This window comes from Syngnathus acus, chromosome 6, assembly GCF_901709675.1.
Source record: "Syngnathus acus chromosome 6, fSynAcu1.2, whole genome shotgun sequence".
NCBI classification, from domain to species: Eukaryota; Metazoa; Chordata; class Actinopteri; order Syngnathiformes; family Syngnathidae; genus Syngnathus; species Syngnathus acus.
In genome coordinates, this window is record NC_051092.1 from 2,684,852 (window position 1) to 2,703,055 (window position 18,204).

Here is an 18,204-nt window from a genome sequence, read left to right on the forward strand (position 1 = left end):
ATCTCGCCGTGTGTCGTCAGCCTTGGCAGCCACGCCTGAGTGCTGCGTGACTTTCTCCAGTGACGTGCTTCTGTCGTACAAGAACCCCCCCCTGCTCCCCCTACTCCTGGCGGGGGCTCTCCTCCATCTTGTCCTCCTTTTTAGGCCTCACATGATTGATCGCTGGTTCTTTTAGGCAACGACAATCAAACATTTATTTATTTAATCTTCTCTCGAGCTACCAAGCTAAAGGGCACACCTAAACATTGAGAAATTTTCCCAAAATAAATCCAGTAGCCAATAAAAGCTAAATGTTATCAAAAAATTTTGTTCACCTTTTTTTTTGAGGTACAAAGAAAATATGCGTCCATCCCAAAATGTTTTTCTTAACCTAGCGGAACCTAGCCTGTTAGCTAACAAAGCTAACAGACATTTTGCACATGAAAAGGCATCTTTGTGAATTTATTTTCCCTTTTTTTGGGGGGGGGGGGGGGGGTTAAGATACAATGGAAATGACCCTCAAGCCCAAAATGAAAATGGTATCGTCCACGTTATCTATTCTTTGTGCTTTAGTTTCCGTTGTTGCCCATACAGTAGCCTGCTCGCTAACAAAAACAAGTAAACATTTGTCCCATTTCTAACATGTTATAGCGCCACCTATGGCTTTGAAGTCCGTTCTTCCTCACAACTTGAAGACTTCTCGAGGTGAGTCGTCAACACCACCCAGAATGGATGCATCTTCCTCCACTCCTTCCTCCACCAAACGTATTCACGTGTGTTTGTGTCACCTCTAAAGCTCCAAGTACCAAAAGGCGAGAATCGCAACCTCCCACGACATCAGAGCCTACGGTCCACCTCAATTCAAGTGGATGATTCATAACTGCTAATTTTGTCCTGACGCCGCGTGTGAGTGAGTGTTTATCTTTTTCTGTCTCTCTTTGTCACTCTTTCCTTCACACTGGAATGTGGAAAAACACAAACGCACAGTGGCGGCGTGAAGCTGCGCCAAAAATACAAAATAAACAGCTTCAATCTGTGCTCATCCAGTGGCGCCTCGAGACGTCGGTGTCACGACTTGGATTTTCCAAGAGCCTTCATTTGGCTGTTTGTGAAGTCTTGAAGGCTTGTTCATTCTTTTTAATGAATTTATCAATTTAATTTATTTCATAATTTATATATTTAATTTATTCATTTAGTTATTCAGTGGCCAATTAAAAGGTACAACAAAGAGAATTACTTAAAATGACCTCATAGCTAAGCGGCTAAGTCTGCTAATGCTAATGCCTAGCGAAATGCTACCAAAAGGGGCGGAGCTAGATACTGGGCAGAATGTGGGTCGGTTGCTCGCCTCACGAAAGTGAAAGACAAAATAACAGCAACGCCTGTCTTGTTACAAAGAAAGATGTCCGCATTGTTCCGTTCATGGACACAGCTTAAACGACCTCGCACTGCGGTTCAGCACCACGGACAGCTCCCGCTCTGTCAATTCGTTATTAACCAGCCACTTCCTGGATGGCAAATCCTGCTGGTGACGTCATAGCGCGGTGATAACCGCTCTTTTTCTACCCTTCATCTTCTTCCCTTTGTTTGAATCATTCTGGATTTTTTTTTTTTGTTATTCTCAACAAAAGGTCCTGCGTGTCATGACGTTTATATCATTGTTCCTCAACGTCAGGGGTCTTCAAGGTGTTCCCGTTCCCCTCCGCCTTAAGGTTAAACGGGGGGAACGGGTTGTTGAACGTAGTCGGCCGGGAAGGCAGGAAGATATTTTTAGACCAGCTCGAAAGAGAGCGAGGGAAAGAGACGCACAGCGTGTAGACGTTTCCATTCTGACGTTTTTGACCCGAAAGATAATTGTAGCGCCATCTGCTTGCATCCCAATGTGGAATCTCATTTGTTTGTACGTGTCCTTGTGTGTGTGTAGGATGATGATGGTGGTGGGCTATTTGGGTGATAAAACATCACTCCAAAACACCCTGACCTTAAACGCTCCCTCCCTCTGTCTGTCTCTCTCTCTCTCTCTCGCTCTGCTTGTGAGCTGAATTAATTTGATACTATTTTTGAAAGTCAGTGTTTCTAAGGGATACCTAATGACGCAATGACGTCAATGCAGGTCAATAACACGCCGTCGGAGAGAGGGGGAGAGAGAGAGAGGGGGGGGGAGAGACACTCATGACAGCTAGAGGGAAAAGAGAGAGAGTGCTGCTTTTTTTTTTCTCAGCTCCACACAGAGACATGGTGCTTCTCCAGCCCAGCCATGGTGCCTTTATTTCTGGGTACAACTTGACTGTGAGCCCTCCATCCTCTATTCTTGCAGGGTTTCCATGAAAGCATGCGTCATCTTCTCATGCCCTTTCGCTGTCTGGAAACACGCACACACAGATTTTGGCATGCTTACTATACAGCCCATACCCGGAGCTTCATTTCTGGGTAAGACTTGGCTGTGCCCCCCCCCCCACCTCTCCTCCATCCCTCGCTAGATGTTATATTTCTATGCTTTTTCTCCTTCTCGTGTCCCATCTCTGTCTGCAAAGACACACATACGCACGAACAGTGAGGTAAATCGTGCCCCCCCCCCCACCTCCTCACCTCCTGTTCTCTGATTTGGCGCGCTGCCTCGTATTTGTAACTCTGCCCCCCAACCACTTCCTCTCTCTATTCTACACCTCCAACATCATCCCCCCCCCCCCCCCCCCCCCCCACACACACCTCCATTAGGAATCAGGAATGCCGGCAAACATTTGCGTCTGGGAGTGAGCCAGGGAGACGAAGCATTGGCATCGGAGTGACCTGCCCCCTCCCAAAACACTTTTAAGGGTAAGTCTTTCCATTTGTAGTCCAGAAAGTTTGACCATGTGTGTATTTCTTTATTTCTTTGGAGGACTTCATGTGGGCATAGACCCCCCCCCCCCCCCCCTTCCCATCTTATCCGGGTAATTTCAAGACAAACTTGACGTGGTTGCCGAGTGGATTTAGGTGAACGTGTCGATCCGTCTTGGCGGAGAGGTTTGTTGGGGGGGGATCTTTGTGTGATTTTCCAGACACTCCACGAGAGAGAGAGAGAAACGAATGAGAGCGAGCGAGGACGCATGAGGCTGCAGTGATGCGTAGGAGTGTTGTTCACATGCCGGGGGATCCTCTGCCGCGCCGCTCGGCAACAACAAGCAGGGAACACACAAGGCAGGTTAGGAAAAAAAGCAATCTTGTAATACATTTGTTGGGCTCTGACACCATTTGTCTCTTTAACACAACTTTATTGTGTCTTAGCGCTTTGCTTGGGGAAAATGCGCAACTGTCGTATGAAAAAGAAATAGATAAGAATTGCAAAAAGTCAGCAGTAAAGTGAGAAAGTCAACAGCAGCAGCAGAAGTAGCAGCAGAAGCAGCAGCAGGTTGCCGTGGAACATTGAGTACCGCGTGGGCTGGGCTGCACCACCCCTCTTGATTGTTTAGTAGGACGTAAGTTAGCGGATGCTTGAAAGAACATTATTACATCCATCAGGTCGACCAATTTGATTTTGATTGATTTTGAAATGGCTCAAAGAGCATCATCCTCCGCAACCGGCATTTGGGGTATTTTGTCCTGATTTGCGATTGAATTTCGAAGTCATTTTTGAATCATTTGTTATTTTCTTCCGTTTTTGAATTGTGGTTAAAATATTGCTTTGAATATTTGCTGTTATTTTTTAAAAGTGACATTTTGAATCTCTGGTATTGTATTTCCTGACTTTGTTTTTCTCGTAGTATTTTGTTTTCACAAAGGCGCCTTTAATTTTTTTTTCATTCATGCAGGGTAAATTTTTTATGCAAAGGCTGAAGAATGTGTTTGCATTCTGTGGGTGAAGTGTCTACAATTACTTTTGTGTCAATATTTCTAAGATATTTTAAATTTAATATTCAATTTAGTGTATTTTTCCTCATTTAGTTAATAGACTAGAATTTTTCTTTTTTCTTAAAAGCACAGTGGGGTTGAAATATTTTCAATTGTTTTGTAAGTTAATTTTTTTCATAATTTTTTTTTTTACTTTGCTTTAATTTTCAAACGTGCTGTGTTATTTAGAGAGTTTAAGCAATAATTATTTTAAAAAAAAAACATATTTATATTGCTGCCTAGTGTTTCATTCCTCCCACTCAAAAAAAGTCTATGTACTCTGTAAAGTTTCCAATTATTTTCTTCTGTCGAGTTACTGGAGAAATCTCTCGGTCGAGTTTGTCGACACCATGCGGTCAACCTCTAGAACTGCACCTTTGCCCTCTGGGCCGCAAGTCCCATTGATAAGCCTGTACCCTGCTTGATTCAGGGCATTTTTTCCTCCCCACCCCCCGAGGTGTCCTTCGTGTGTGTCCACGGTGACGTCACACACACTTATCCCATTGGTTCTTATTTTCCCTCGGGGTGGTGGGGGGGGGGGCATCAAAGGAAGGCAAGTAAGACTGACGTGTATTTTTCATGATGTGCGCGTGCGCGTCCACGCACCCTCGCCGTGTACAGTTGGCCCACAGGCAGGGCTAAAAATAGCACCAACCGATGCGACGGGCGCAGCCCTTTTGCTCCCCCCCTTTGCCTTGCCTTTCCCTCTCCTCACTTTTTGTCAGAACCGCCTTTTCACTCATGTCCACTTTCGACCATTCCACCCCTCATCGCCCCAAAAAGCACCCACTAGTGCAATTCCACGCGTGTATAGCTTGCATTATGCTGTTACAAAGAACGCCCCGGTTGTTGTTTGCGCAAAGAGACAAAGGACAAATACAGTTTTATAAAAATATATACTTTAATTTTTTTCAAATCTCTAAGTAGAGCAAAATATCGCACGGTGCACGTGATATATTTTTTAGTCTTTTTTTTTTTTTTCCTACACACGCAGGAGGGCAGCAGCAAGCAGCATCTTTCCAAGCAGGCTCCACAGGGCGGAGGGGGGAAAAAAAAAAAGTGAGAGAATCTAAACGTGACGTCAATGCCTAGTAACTGACGCAGCCCTTCAGCCCCCCTCATCCTCCCCCCCCCCCTCTCAAAAAAAGAAAAACTCCTTTTTATTTATTTCCTTTTTTTTGCAGAGGGGTTGCTTCTAGTCTCGTCAGCAAGTCGAGCATTATTTGCTCGACTAGAAAGGAGAGGTTTTGTTTTTGTAGAAAAAAGAAAGGACTGTTCCACTTGTGGAGTCGCGTCGTGCCAGGTAGATTGCGCCTTCATCATCATCATCGTCATCATCATCGGTATGGTGGATGTTTGGTGGAGAGTGGACAACAACAAAAAAAAAAAACATCGCTGCATTGGTGCAACAAACAACGGCGGCTCTCGTGCACACTTGTGGAGGGCTTATTTGCATGTGGCTCCACGTAACATGCTTGTCTTCTGCTAAAAATAGCCTGATAGTTAGTTTTGCATGCTCTACAACTAGCGATGCAAAAAAAAAAAAAAAGCAAGGGTGGGGGGGCGGGGTGTGGGGAGGCGGGGTGTCAGTAAGGCGATCCCGGGGAAAACTTGCAGATGTTTTCTTCAGGGCTTGGGGGGGAAAAATCTTGACCAAATGTGTTTTTGTTTCCTAGGAGGTGGACACGGACGCAGTCAGGTGAGTGACACCGATGTGCATGCTGTACCTTTTTTTGTTTTTCCTTTTCCCTCCTTTTTTTTTTACCCCTTCTGTGTCGACGCCGGAATGGCAACCGCGCACACTTCCTGCAGGCTTGGAATCCCCCCCCCCTTCCACGCTGTAAGACCCCCCCCTCTCTTCCTCTTTGTCTGTTCTATCTCTATTCGATGTGTGTGAGACAGAAGGGGTGCGGGGGGTTCCCCGGTTTCTTATTTTGAAAGAGGAGGCGCACACACACATGCATGGAGTTGGAGGGGGGGGGGGGACAGAGGAAGAAAAAGGAGCCGCAGAGAGTGAGAGAGGAGAGGGGAGACCCGGGAGCTGTCCAGCGTCAGTGGTGCTGATCGCACGCCAAGTGGCAGTAGTGAGCTTGTTTTCAACCTGCGTGAGTGTTTGTGGGGAGATTTTCTCCTGGGCAAAATATTAGGAACCCACTATTCAATATATTTTCCATTTTTAATTCCTCATTTATTTGTTGTGCATAAAATTATCAGGGCGGTGTGGGTGGGGCGTCACATTTTCGCGCCAAACCAGCTTGAGTCCCGCTAGCTGTGGTTCTTCCCGCAGGTGACCAGCAGGGCGCGCAAGAGGGTTCTTGCGAGCCCTGCTATTTTCGCCAACCGAGTTCAGGGTGAATGAGCGCGCCAAGTGAATGGGGGGGGGGGGGGGGGGTAATAGCGGCCCATTACCTTAACCCATTTCTTCCATACTACCCCCCCCCCTCTTTTTTTATGGTCATTCTGCATCAGGCAAAGCGCGTGGAAGCTGAGTGGAAGGGCGGGTGGGGAGGAAATTGGGGTGAGGAGAAGAAGGGAGGGGGGGGGGGGGGTGCTCATCTCATCCCGCTCCGTCGTGACGTGGGTAGCGTGCGCGCTCGCTGGCTGCGTCAGGAGAGAGGCAGTCACTGTGCAGCCCAGACGGCAGGGGGGGAGAATCGTGACTGAGGGGCTTGCAAATGAAACGACCACCACCACCGATACCATCATCATAAAAAAAAAAAAATAGCCGGAGTCCAACCATGCCCAAAATGATGCCCAATATGAAGAAGCTTGTTGTGTGTGGTCTCACTGAAGGAAAGTTTACAAGGAAGGGAGGGGAGGCGCTTAAATGGGTTTATTTGGGAAAGGAAGCAGGTAAGTTTATTAACTTCTTCCCCCTCCTCTCTACACGAGCATTGTTTGGATGCTGCGTGGACACTTTGCATTGCGGCGTTTTGATTGGTTTAGCTCTCCCTCACCTCCCCCCCCCCCTCACTCCTAATTTAATTTGCATGTGTAAAAAAAAAAAAAAGCTCCAGGAAATAGCACGATCCCTCTATCATTGATATTGATCACAAATTGGTTACCTCCCACCCCACCCATCATTTCTTGTTTTTTTTCCTCTTTTTTTTATCTTTCTTTTTTTTTTTTTTTCAAAAAGGGGGGTCCCTATGCGAGCGAGGCTGCGATTGGCTGATGACGATCTCGCCCGCGCACCAATCGCACGCCTTCCCTGCACTCTATTTATTGCCGGCAGTCTACAGCCCGGCTCCCTCCTCGCACGGAGCGGCTGCAGTAGCAGCAACAGCAGCAGCAAAAAAAAGCAGCAGCAGAAGCAGCAGCAGCAGCATCTCTTTCAGCACTATTCAGAGGGAAGGGAGGAGAAAGGGGGATGCATGCATTTAGTGGCATGCAAATAGCTTCCAGTGGAGAGGAGGAGAGAGGGAACAGAACCACGGACAGCTCTCAAATTGCGGAGATTCCCCTCCCTGCTATTTCCATTTATGAGTGTGGTTGTTCGTGCGCGCGTGTGTGTGTGATGCCGATATAGCTGGAGATACACTCAAGTGCAGTGCAGGAGAGCGAGAGGGAGATTCACGGCAACAGAAGTCACGGAGGAGCACCCCAGCAAAAAAAAAAAAAAGAGAGAGAAAAAACAACAACAAAGAAATTGCCCTTTGCGAATCTTTTTGCGGTCTGGGCTTGCTGTTCTGAGCTCTGCATCTGGGAAGCCCTTACCCCAAAAAGCATTCGCGGGGGGCGCACTCGCCGCCGCCAACATCGACGACACATCGGGAGGCTGGATTTCATCGCAGCCACTCGTGGAATTTCCCCTTACGCGCTCCTCGCTCGCTTTTTTTTCTTTTCCATTTTGTTCTGTTTTTTCCCTGTGTCGCGGTTTTCATTCTTTATGCTCTTGTCTTCATTTACTCGTCTTGTCTGCACTCAATTTGTACCCGTGCACCCTTTCGTCATCTAATTGTAGGCTTCAATTACACCCCCACTTCCCTTCTCACACTTATTTGATTTATTTTTTAAATTGCGCTTGACTTTTACTCCAACTCTTGCATGCTTCCCTGCATGTGCAAATGTTTTATTTTGTTGGTAGCTCGACAAAACACACCAACTTTGTGAGTCAAACACAAATGCACACCAAGTTCCCCTTAAAGTAACTTTGTTTGGACCTCCTTTAGCCCTCCTGTTATGTTGCGGGTCAAATCGGCCCTTTGTAAAGTTGAGAAATAAGATATACTTAAAAAAAAAAAAAAAGTACTCTTTTACCTTACATGTATTTTTAGTTGGCTACTATTCTGACTTATGACGCGTAACATGTTTTTGTATAAGAAGCAAACATAACAGGAGGGTTGAAAAAAAAAAGGTTTGTGATCATAAGCCCACCCCCCTCTCAGTCGTGTTTTATGAATTGAACGCACCTCAAGCCCCCCCCCCCTTCTACCCACACCCACCACACACACGAATACACGTGTGCACCCCCAGACCACCACCTGACCCATTCAAAAAAAGAGAAGTGCAACATTTCAATTGAACAATAATAAGCGCTTAATGGGCTCCAATGGCCCTTTTAACAACAAGGAGCACACGAACGCACCACTTCCTCCCACCGATCACGCGTGGCGTGCACAGACATAAACACAAAAGTCACAGGAGCCGCGTGATTGGTTGCTCGGTGACGTCATCTGTCCCGTCAACGCACCATTATCATCAACAACATTAAGTGCGTGCGATGACGTGTCCAACAGAACAATACCGCAAAAAAGCGTAAATATCCATTTATTATACAAGAAATATGAAATGTATTGATATTATGATGAGGGCAGACAGCAACATTGTTGTTATTGGAAAAAAAAAAGAAGACACAAGACAGAAATTTATTGATAATGTGATATGATGAGGGCATACAGAAAGCTTAAACCGCAGTCCATGATGAAAACGCCGAATTTTTTTATTGATGATATGACATCATTATGATGAGGGCTGTTTTATAGGCTAGACAACCCAACTTTATTTATAGAGCACTGCAAAAGCAACAAAGCGCTGTTCATAAAAGTAAAAATGAGACATGCAGTATGTTAATTACAGAAAAACAGGAAACAAAACAATAGAAATGTACACATGAAGTTTTTACAGCAACATTTTTTAAAAAAAAGCCACGTGACAAGCATGCAGAAAGTTTACGAAGACACTGTTGACGGTTGTGGCAAGACTAAAAAAACTCAATGACGAAAAGAGCACGTACGTCACCACTTGAAATGCATTGCATTCAAAAAAACACACACAAGACAAACATGTGAGAATATGATACAGTAAAATGATGACATTCGAAGTTCTAACAACGGTACCAAAAACTTAATTCTCTCGTCCCACTTCTTGCAATACTTTGCAATAAAAAACACTCACGTCGAGAAAAAAAAACTAAAGAGTGCTTAAAAACAAACCGATGAGCAGAAAAGTGACGTCATAGGAAAACACACAGGAACTCCCACTTGCAAAAACGTCTCACTTCTCGTGTCTGTTCTGTCTCGCAGGTGAGGAGGAAGTACAAACCTGAAGACCACGACCAGGAGGCCGATCTCGTCGTGCACAGGTGAGCCACCATGCTCGTGTTTGGGTGTGACGTCGTCGTCCACCATGAGAGAGGTGCGCAGACATTGACGTCATCACGAGTTTGTTTCCACCTCATCTGTACTTTGGAGATACATTTCAATCAAGTCAACTTATGTAGGAATATGTAGTTGGAATAAAATATTCATTAACTCATGCTGGTTGACAGCCGGAAACAAAATGGACGCTGCAAAACAAACGTGTGTGTGTGTGTGCGTGTGTTCGACACACGTTTATAATAAATACTAATTGAAAAAAAATACAAGCAATTTGGCAGTCACGTGACTAATGTAAAGCTGTAATGATACGCAGTTAATTATAGTAAGTGAGCTATTTTGGTGACACTTTAAATCGGGATTTATTCAGAAAACGACTGACTGAAATATACACAAATAGATTGGAATCGAATTGTGTATGAGGAGGGACGTCAAACTCATTTTTTGTCACGGGCCACAGTTATAAATGCAAAGTCACCTTCAGTATGTGTACACAACTACTGTTCCATTTATTTTAAGAAGAGATTTAGTGGGGCAAATTCTTGTAACAATTGTTAAAAATAAAGCAAAACAAAATTGAAATTTGGGTAGTTTTTTCAACCAGAATCAGAAGGTGAAACTAATTTCACAAGAAATATAAATTCCAGCCACACTTGATTTGCTTTAATTGGCCAAATCTAAAATTTGAGCTTCACACTTGTGTGTTAAAAGTCGTGGGATTTCTTGTGCTAGCTGTAACAGATGTCAGACGTCATGTCTCTAAGATCAGGCACATTTTAGGACCAAATCTGTCAAATGGAAAACATTTAGATTGCTTTTGGCATACTTGGCTAATTTAGCGGATTCTGATTAGTCAGCATTAAGAGTTGATTTGTACCTTAATACCTTCGCATGTGGGCAAGGAGAGCATATGCACCGCCAACTGTTTATTGAATGAGACAAACAATCAAAAACTACAAAATTAGAACAATCACACCTCACACATCTATGAATGAAAGCCAGCCACCCAACCAAAAAGTGCCGCCAAAATCAAATTTGCCTCACACTACCCGCGCCACAACTTAGACCTGCTTTTAGCCGGTCTAAGGTCTCGTCTACTTTCTGCGACCAAATTTTTAGGTGTGCCGGGCGTGTAAAATAAATAAATAAAATAGAATAAAATATCACCCAGGTGCCACAAAAACCCATACAAGAACTTCTACGAGGCAACGGTTATTGTATTCTATACTTATAGCAAAACAAAAAGAAGAAAAAAACCGATTTGAATCCAGCATGTTAGCGGATTGGCTTGCGAGACACTCTGCAAATACGGCGACCTGCTTTGCCGCTTATATCGTCACCACAAAAAGCTGATTAGTGCGAATATCTCAGAGGTTAACTTTAGGTGATGCTATGATGGTGGTATACATTCATTTCTAATATGTTGCTCTTCAATTGTCGTTAGAAAACCTTTTAAATTTCGACAGGAAGATCAACTAGATTATACAATCAATTTGCCTTTGTTATGTGTTGACGAAACACAATGCTACCTTTGCCCACCATTCCTTAGATTATATTACTATTTAAAAACATTCATTATTTAAAAAAAATACCTTTCCAAGTATAAAAACAGTGGCTTACTTTTTTTTTTAGTTGTGACCGATACAAAAAGCGAAGCACTGCATCAAGCTGTACATCTTCCCACCTAGAAAAAAAAAGTTTTCTGCTGATAACAGTCTAGATTTTTTATTAAATCCTGCTTAATTTGAACAGAAACACAAAATTGTACCAAATGTTTTGTGTGAGTTCCACGTGAAGCAACAAAACCAGTCACAACACGCTATGGCGGGAAATGTTGCACTTTAACAACAAACTTACAAAATAATATTAGGATGTAGTTTAACAACAAACAATCCTACAAAATGATATACTACTTTTATACATATTTTATACATACTTTTGTTAGTTTTTTTGGGGGAGGTGTGGAAAATCTTACTAAATCGTCTCTTAGAGGACAGACAGTATTTACACACACACACGAAAAAGAAATATTGCATATCTGGATTTATTCTTTTACACAAATGAGGCAGGAAAATGTACTCACGTTTGAAATATTGCATGTGCAGCATAAAATTTAAATGCGTTGCTGATTTTAGGGCAGGATGGTGCAAAAAATATGACTTCAAAAACGTTTTGTATTATGAAAGATATTTTGAGACGCACACTTTTTTTGTCGGACAGCGACGGTATGTGTGATTGTGAGGCACTTGTGTGTGCCGTTGAGATGACTTCACCTAAACACTTATTTTTATTTGTGACAATTACGCTACACGTTTATTTAATGATTTTATGATGACTGCAAAATTAGATTTTAGGCTGTTATTCTTTTTTTTTTGCTCTTTTGTGTGTGTGTGTGTGTGTGTGTGTGTGTGTGTGTGTGTGTAGGATATAAGCCTCAGCTGTGTGACTTTTTTAGCATGTAAAACGTTTGGTGGACACATCTTAAGCTGCTTGTACTGTTTTTTATCAATAATCAGACACGACATTTGATTGTCTATCAAGTTGTGTTGTTGTTTTTAGGTGTGTACATTGATTGACTGTTGTTGTTTTTAGGTGTGTACACTTCATTTTCTATAGACTTCTTCACATGTAAAAAAAAATTGGGAGGGAATCGTATAAGGACTTTAACACCACATTATTTAATGAGTGGACTATTTTACAGCAGTTGAAGCTTGTATGTTGTGTTGATTTGGTTGTTGGTTGCTTGTGTGTGCTGTACGGCCACTAAAAATATTACTGATGATGACTGTAGTGTTTTTTTTTTCCTCCAAGAATTTAGCCCTAAATCATTCGAAATATTTGACCCCAATATTTGTCTGTCTGTATTGTACTGACGATTATTTTTACACTCATTTCTGGGGACGTTTATTTGCTGGATAAGTTTCCTAAAAGTGAATCTGAGACGTTCTAGTAAGAATTTAATCGGAAAACGTACGGAAAATTTGGATGCTATTTTGTATTAATAAGTTGACTATTTAACAATTTATTAAAGTGTGTTGGATGTGTGCCTTTCGCTATTTGTTACGTGTGCACTGTAAGGTTTAAATCTGGATGTTGACGGAACACTTTTGGCGATGTCTGGATTTGAAAGTTGGGTATCTATTTTTTGGGAATGGCATAAATCCTTCATGGTGCCTTGTTGGTCATTTTGTAGCCATGTGCTGGTTGGCGGTTCTGAAAATGGGAGGTGTGCGCATCTGTGGGCGTGATCACTTCTCATTCCATTTAAATGCACAGAAAAGCATCTTTTTTTTTTGGTGAAGTGGGCAAGTGGAGATTGCTACCAAAAACATGTTTGACCAACTTTTTGGGTCAGTTCCTTTTGGACGCATATCGGATCATTTCTCACCGTACAGTTTTTAGAGTGTGCACAAAATTATCCTTGTTTCTTCAGTTTCTTGTTCATTTTAACTACCTGCTGCAAGCAAAGGTTTGTCCAAACATAATAACAACAAAAAGAGCTCGCATGAGTTTCATTTTCAGACCAGATGCCATTTTCTTAATTTCCTTGATAATAACCAAAAGTCTCTCAAGGTCTGTGGGCAGTGTACTGCCAAAACAGCGCACATAGTTTTTAAAAGTAGTTTTAAAAAAATGATGTCAGAATGAGGACGACGAGAGGCGCGCACACAGTGAAGAAGGAGAACAAAAATCCAAGCATTCGGTCTCGTCTCGTCCAAAGTACAAGACGAAAAAAAGTCTTTTTCTAGCTATTATTACTAATTGTACATTTTTAACCGGCACAAAAAATAAATAACGTGGCTCTCTCCCCCTCTCGACATTTCTATGGAGGGACAGAGAGTGTGTGTGTGTGTGTCTGTAAGCTGTGTATTGTCACTCTTGGTCGTGACTTATACAACACTCTTCTTTTCGCTCTCCTCTCTCTCTTTCTGTCACCCTCGCTATTTATATTTTATATACGCCTGAGCGGGAGGCCTGCACACACACAGACACACGCGCACGAGCAGTGGCGAACTGTGCATTTGGTAACCTTTGCCTTTACATTCCTTACCGTATGGCCACGGCCCTCAGAAACATCCATGCCATGTGCCCTGTACATATAACGTGCACTGACGTTAGCCATGGCCGCAATGTTGAGTAGATTATGAGTAGTATTAAAAATTAAAAATACATTTTAAACTTAGCGAACGACCCGGTGAGAAGGATGACTTTACCTGTGGCTTTCCAGGTCCGACTCTCTTATTGTCTTATATATTTTTATTTTTCATTTTTTATTTTTTTTAAACTCATACAGTTAGATTGATTTCTTGAGTGTATTTTATACTTTATATTCTCTATCTGTATTCCACTTCCTAATACTTCCACTTTGGCAATTTAATTATAGAAGTCATCAATACTACACAAAATTGGAATACACAGAAGCAACTGTACCACTCACATCATCCAGTGCGGTTCAGAATCAGTATTTGTATGGGGGAAAAAAAGTAAATCAAAATGTATTATTTTATCTTCATCAACAATGATCATGGCAGACTTTGAATCGTGGACATAATTGTGCACTTCGAATGCGTCTCGACTGCATTGTGCGGTTAAGAGCAGTGTTGTAAAAGAGTGGGGGGGAAATTTGGTAGCAAAGATCTCAAGGAGAAGATTTTTATTGAAGGACCCCCAAAGAATAGCTAAAATGGCTGCTTCAAATCAAAATGGCTGACCTTGTATGCATATATTGTCACGAATGAGTGGAGCAGGGCGACCAAATGCGGTTTGGACCAGGGTTTATTGAAGGGAAGGGAAGTGGGTAAACAAAGACACAGACTGGACAGAGACTCATGGCCAGCAAACAGAAGTCCACTCGGACACGGAACAGAATCTGACCGTGAGCCTCCACACAAGACTGGGGGGAAACTGGACGAGCAGGACAAGAACACAAGGCGTGGACACAGACGGGAGATGACAGAAGACACCGACCATCACAGCGAGTAGCGCTAGGACCTACAACCGCCACCGGCTCCTATCCGCAACGCCATCGGTATCCACCCCAGCGTCGCCGGACCCGCGGCCGCCGTTGGACCTCGTGCCGGCAGCAGCCGAACCCGCCATCATCACCCGACCCCGCGACTGCAACATGCAACTCTGCCTCCCGAATGCCGCCGATTGCGGTTCTGTTTCCCCGAATGCCGCCGATTGCGGTTCCGTCTCCCGGAATGCCGCCGATTGCGGTTCAGTCTCTATCCCGCCTGTGTCTGTGTTCGCCCACTTCCCTTCCCTTTAATAAACCCTGGTCCAAGCTGCATTTGGTCCCCCTGCTTCACTCATTCGTGACATATATATATATAGTCATTAACTGTCACAAGTGAAATCTGCAAAATAGCGAAGACGTGAACCAGGTATCTACGAATTCGTTTCATTCCCAAGCTGTGATGATGCAAACTGAAATATTTTGAAATTTAATGTTACCCAGCTGTCGAGTATACATGATACAACAAAATGGCCACCAAAACAGCAAACGCTAGAGATTTTTTTGTGGGTCTACTCGCAATAGACTTGTCAACCCAATTTTATGTTGCTAAGTAAAACTAGCGAATTAAAAAAGATGAAAACAATGTAGATGGCATTTACATTAGGATTCACCTCATCAGCCAATTTAAATCAATAATTGTGTGTCTTATGAAAGACAGAAGGGAAACAAAATAAAAAAGATGTTCCTAATTCAGTGTTGAAGAGTCATGTCGGCCATCTTGTTGCGACAAGCCGAAGGGCTGAGTAGTTTTGATAAATGGATGCAATGATGTTACCATGACACCACTTGACTTGCTCTTCACATGTTTATTCTTTGTGCATGGTCAACTTTAAGCATTACTGCAAATTCTCCTTTTCAAGGAATATAATTATATATTGGAAAGAATTCCGAGAAAACGCAGATGTATTATTTCCTTTGACAGTGAACATAGTTCCTGGAAAACTCCCACATGCTAGTATGTTGTAGAACCACACTTGTTTTATGAATTCAAAGTTTTACGGAGAAGAAGCTTTACAATTGCGATGCATTGAACTAAAAAGTGTACATTTATAGTTTTTTCACTTCCCCCTTTCTCACATTCATCGAAACAAACACATTTTGTTTTATTCTGCTGTACACGAGGCTTACAAAAATGTATTTCTACTTGACAAAAAAAGTATCAAATATTTGTTTTTTTTGTTGCTGTGTGTGTGTGTTATTTTTATATTTTGAGATGCTCCACAGTAAATCTCTTATAGTAACTAAATGAAAAACAGAAAACTACATTTTGAATTGGTAAAATATCAGAAAGCTGTTTTTTGTTCACACTGGGAGACGTTTCTAATATTTTGGCTACTTTATGTAGTGCCACAAATAAAATAGGTGTGGAATTCAAACTATAGGTAAAGATTTTTTTTCATCTTAAACAATAATAATAATGGCCACCATTATTTTCCACTCCTTTCTTAACCCTCTTGGACATGAAGCTCACCACAACTGTGACTTTACATGGTGTGTGTGAGAAAATTTATCAGAGATGGTGTGTGCTACATTCTGTGATACTAACAGACGTGAATGTGTGTGTGTGTCAGTTATTTCAATATACTGTTATTTCATTTTTTTTTAGGTGCATTGTGTCCTTTGCCATATGTTGCAGAAAGATCTTGAGTATTGGGAGCATCATCCCCTCCCCACACACACACACACAAACACTCAGGTGAATGCCTTTATGATCTCGTATATAAAATGACTGATAATAATAATTGTGGAGTTGCGTAACACACACATGCTCAAAAAACCATTTTTATTTGACAGGAAATGGGTGGATATTTAAATGATTTAATTTGTAAAAAAAAATAAAATATGTATAAGAAAAAAAAACACACACACATCCTATACGACAACTTTAACAATATTTCATACACGTGGATAAAAATAGTTGAATTAAAATAATTGATTGGAAGAGTTTTTTGTAAATATTTTGTTTGACGTTTCCCAACTTCTCCCTCTTTCTCTTTGTGTGTGTGTGTGTGTGTGTGTGTGTGTGTGTGTGCGCGTGCTCAGATGACATACAGACGTCCACCTGACACCCAGAGTAGGTAAGTTATGCCCCATAATCTTTTTATTTCATGTAAAAATGTGATATTCCTGTCCGAAGAGTGTATGTTGAGAACGCCCGGCAGTTGTATGTCTTTGTCGTCACTTTGCACCCGTTTGTCGTACTTTGAAAGAGAATATTACAAGCTTGACGTCGTTGGCTTAAAATGTTATGATGAAGATGATGATAGCAAATAGAAAGATAGCAGATAGATGTGTCGCTGTCCACTTCGGTGGTGCTGAAACGAGTGTCTAAAACCAGCTAAAAAAAAAAAAAAGCAAAGATGGGTTAAAATGGTTCAAAACGTATTCCTAATGTTATCATTAGATTAGATACACGTATTATGTTTTTTTAAATTTTATGTTCACTTTATTATATCTTTTTTTTTATTTTTTAAAAAGTATCACGTCTTAATTTAAGTTGCTCTGTACAGTATACACACAAAAAGATAAGGAGAATTTGTGACGTACTCCACCAATACATTATATTTTTAATGTACGGGCACGTGTGTGTTTGAGTCTGACAGTTTAAAAAGTAAATCTGAGAGATGTTTGGTTTAGTTTAGAATTGTGTGTGTGTCACACTAAGAGGTGTTGCTAATAATATGACCCTATTCTGCCCTGTATAGCTCAATACAGTAAAGTTATAACAAACATCTGAGTGTGGTCATCATGTTAAATGCTCTCAGGGAGTGTCAATCGAGGGGGGTGTACCTAATCTAGTGACTTGTGACTGTTTCGTGAGAAGGGGCTGGAAAAAATAAACAGCTCAAAGAGTCTGTGTGTGCATGTGTGAGTGACCGAGCTAAAGGACACACAAAAACTTTGAATTAAGATAGTTATTGTTCGAAGATAAACTGCTTAAAAAGTCAGTATCCAAAGTTTTCCTAGTATTGAATTTCCACTTTTTCTGTCCTGTTTACAGCCTTTAGGACGAACCACGTGTCAAGGAGGATACTTAAAAATAATGTAAACCAAATTGTATTTGTATTTTTTGTGTGTGTAAGAGTGTGAGTGTGTTATATTCTTTCCATTTTCATATGTACTGTACATTGTGTGTAAAAGTTGCAATGTTATAAAGATGACGTCACGAGTAATATACATTATAATGTGGCATAAGTTTATCCACTGTATGTGTGTGTGTTGAGCTTTGGTCTCGTGCACGCGCATCGGCTGGCACTTGTGATGCGTTTTGCGAGCTGACGCGCACGCACGCCGGCCGTGCGAGAACATTTTTGTAGTCTTGCATGCTTGCAGACTACGTGACAGGTTTCACGTGACGTCGTCACAGCTCATTTCGTGCCCATTTTACGTTTGGTTTTTGCGCGTGCGTGCTTGCGTGTGCGTGCCAGAAGTAATGGTATGGCGACTGCACTTGTGTGTCTGCGTGAGTAATGGGTGAGAAATTGTGCAGACGATGTGGACACGTGCATGAACACCACGTGTATATATATATATATAGGGTTTTAAAATAACATGTAAAATAAAATATATTGACAAACGGACTGTCCCTGTGTTGTTTATTGAACTAAACTCGTATACGACTCCGACTGGCATGATGGGGGATAGGGGCGAAAGTCTCGCGAGAGTAGGATCAGCTGGCAGAAAGTGTTGCTGGGATTTGTAGTTTTTCTTTTCAACCGAGCGAGACTTTTGCCATGA

General features: G+C 42.1%; 1 long non-coding RNA gene across 5 annotated transcripts; it reads left to right on the top strand.

Annotated features, from left to right (window-relative positions):
- The first annotated feature begins 2,185 nt into the window (after nucleotides 1-2,185).
- Nucleotides 2,186-18,048, top strand: LOC119124810. 5 transcript variants are annotated; one of them, XR_005098336.1, is made up of 8 exons: nucleotides 2,186-2,268; nucleotides 2,698-2,796; nucleotides 3,021-3,163; nucleotides 5,526-5,548; nucleotides 9,375-9,433; nucleotides 16,073-16,162; nucleotides 16,510-16,544; nucleotides 17,475-18,048. It is a non-coding gene; the product is annotated as an uncharacterized LOC119124810 (long non-coding RNA). The 5 variants fall into 5 exon arrangements; XR_005098337.1 differs by lacking the exon at nucleotides 2,186-2,268 and adding an exon at nucleotides 2,301-2,409; XR_005098335.1 differs by lacking the exon at nucleotides 2,186-2,268 and having other exon boundaries at nucleotides 2,544-2,796.
- The last annotated feature ends 156 nt before the right edge of the window (nucleotides 18,049-18,204 follow it).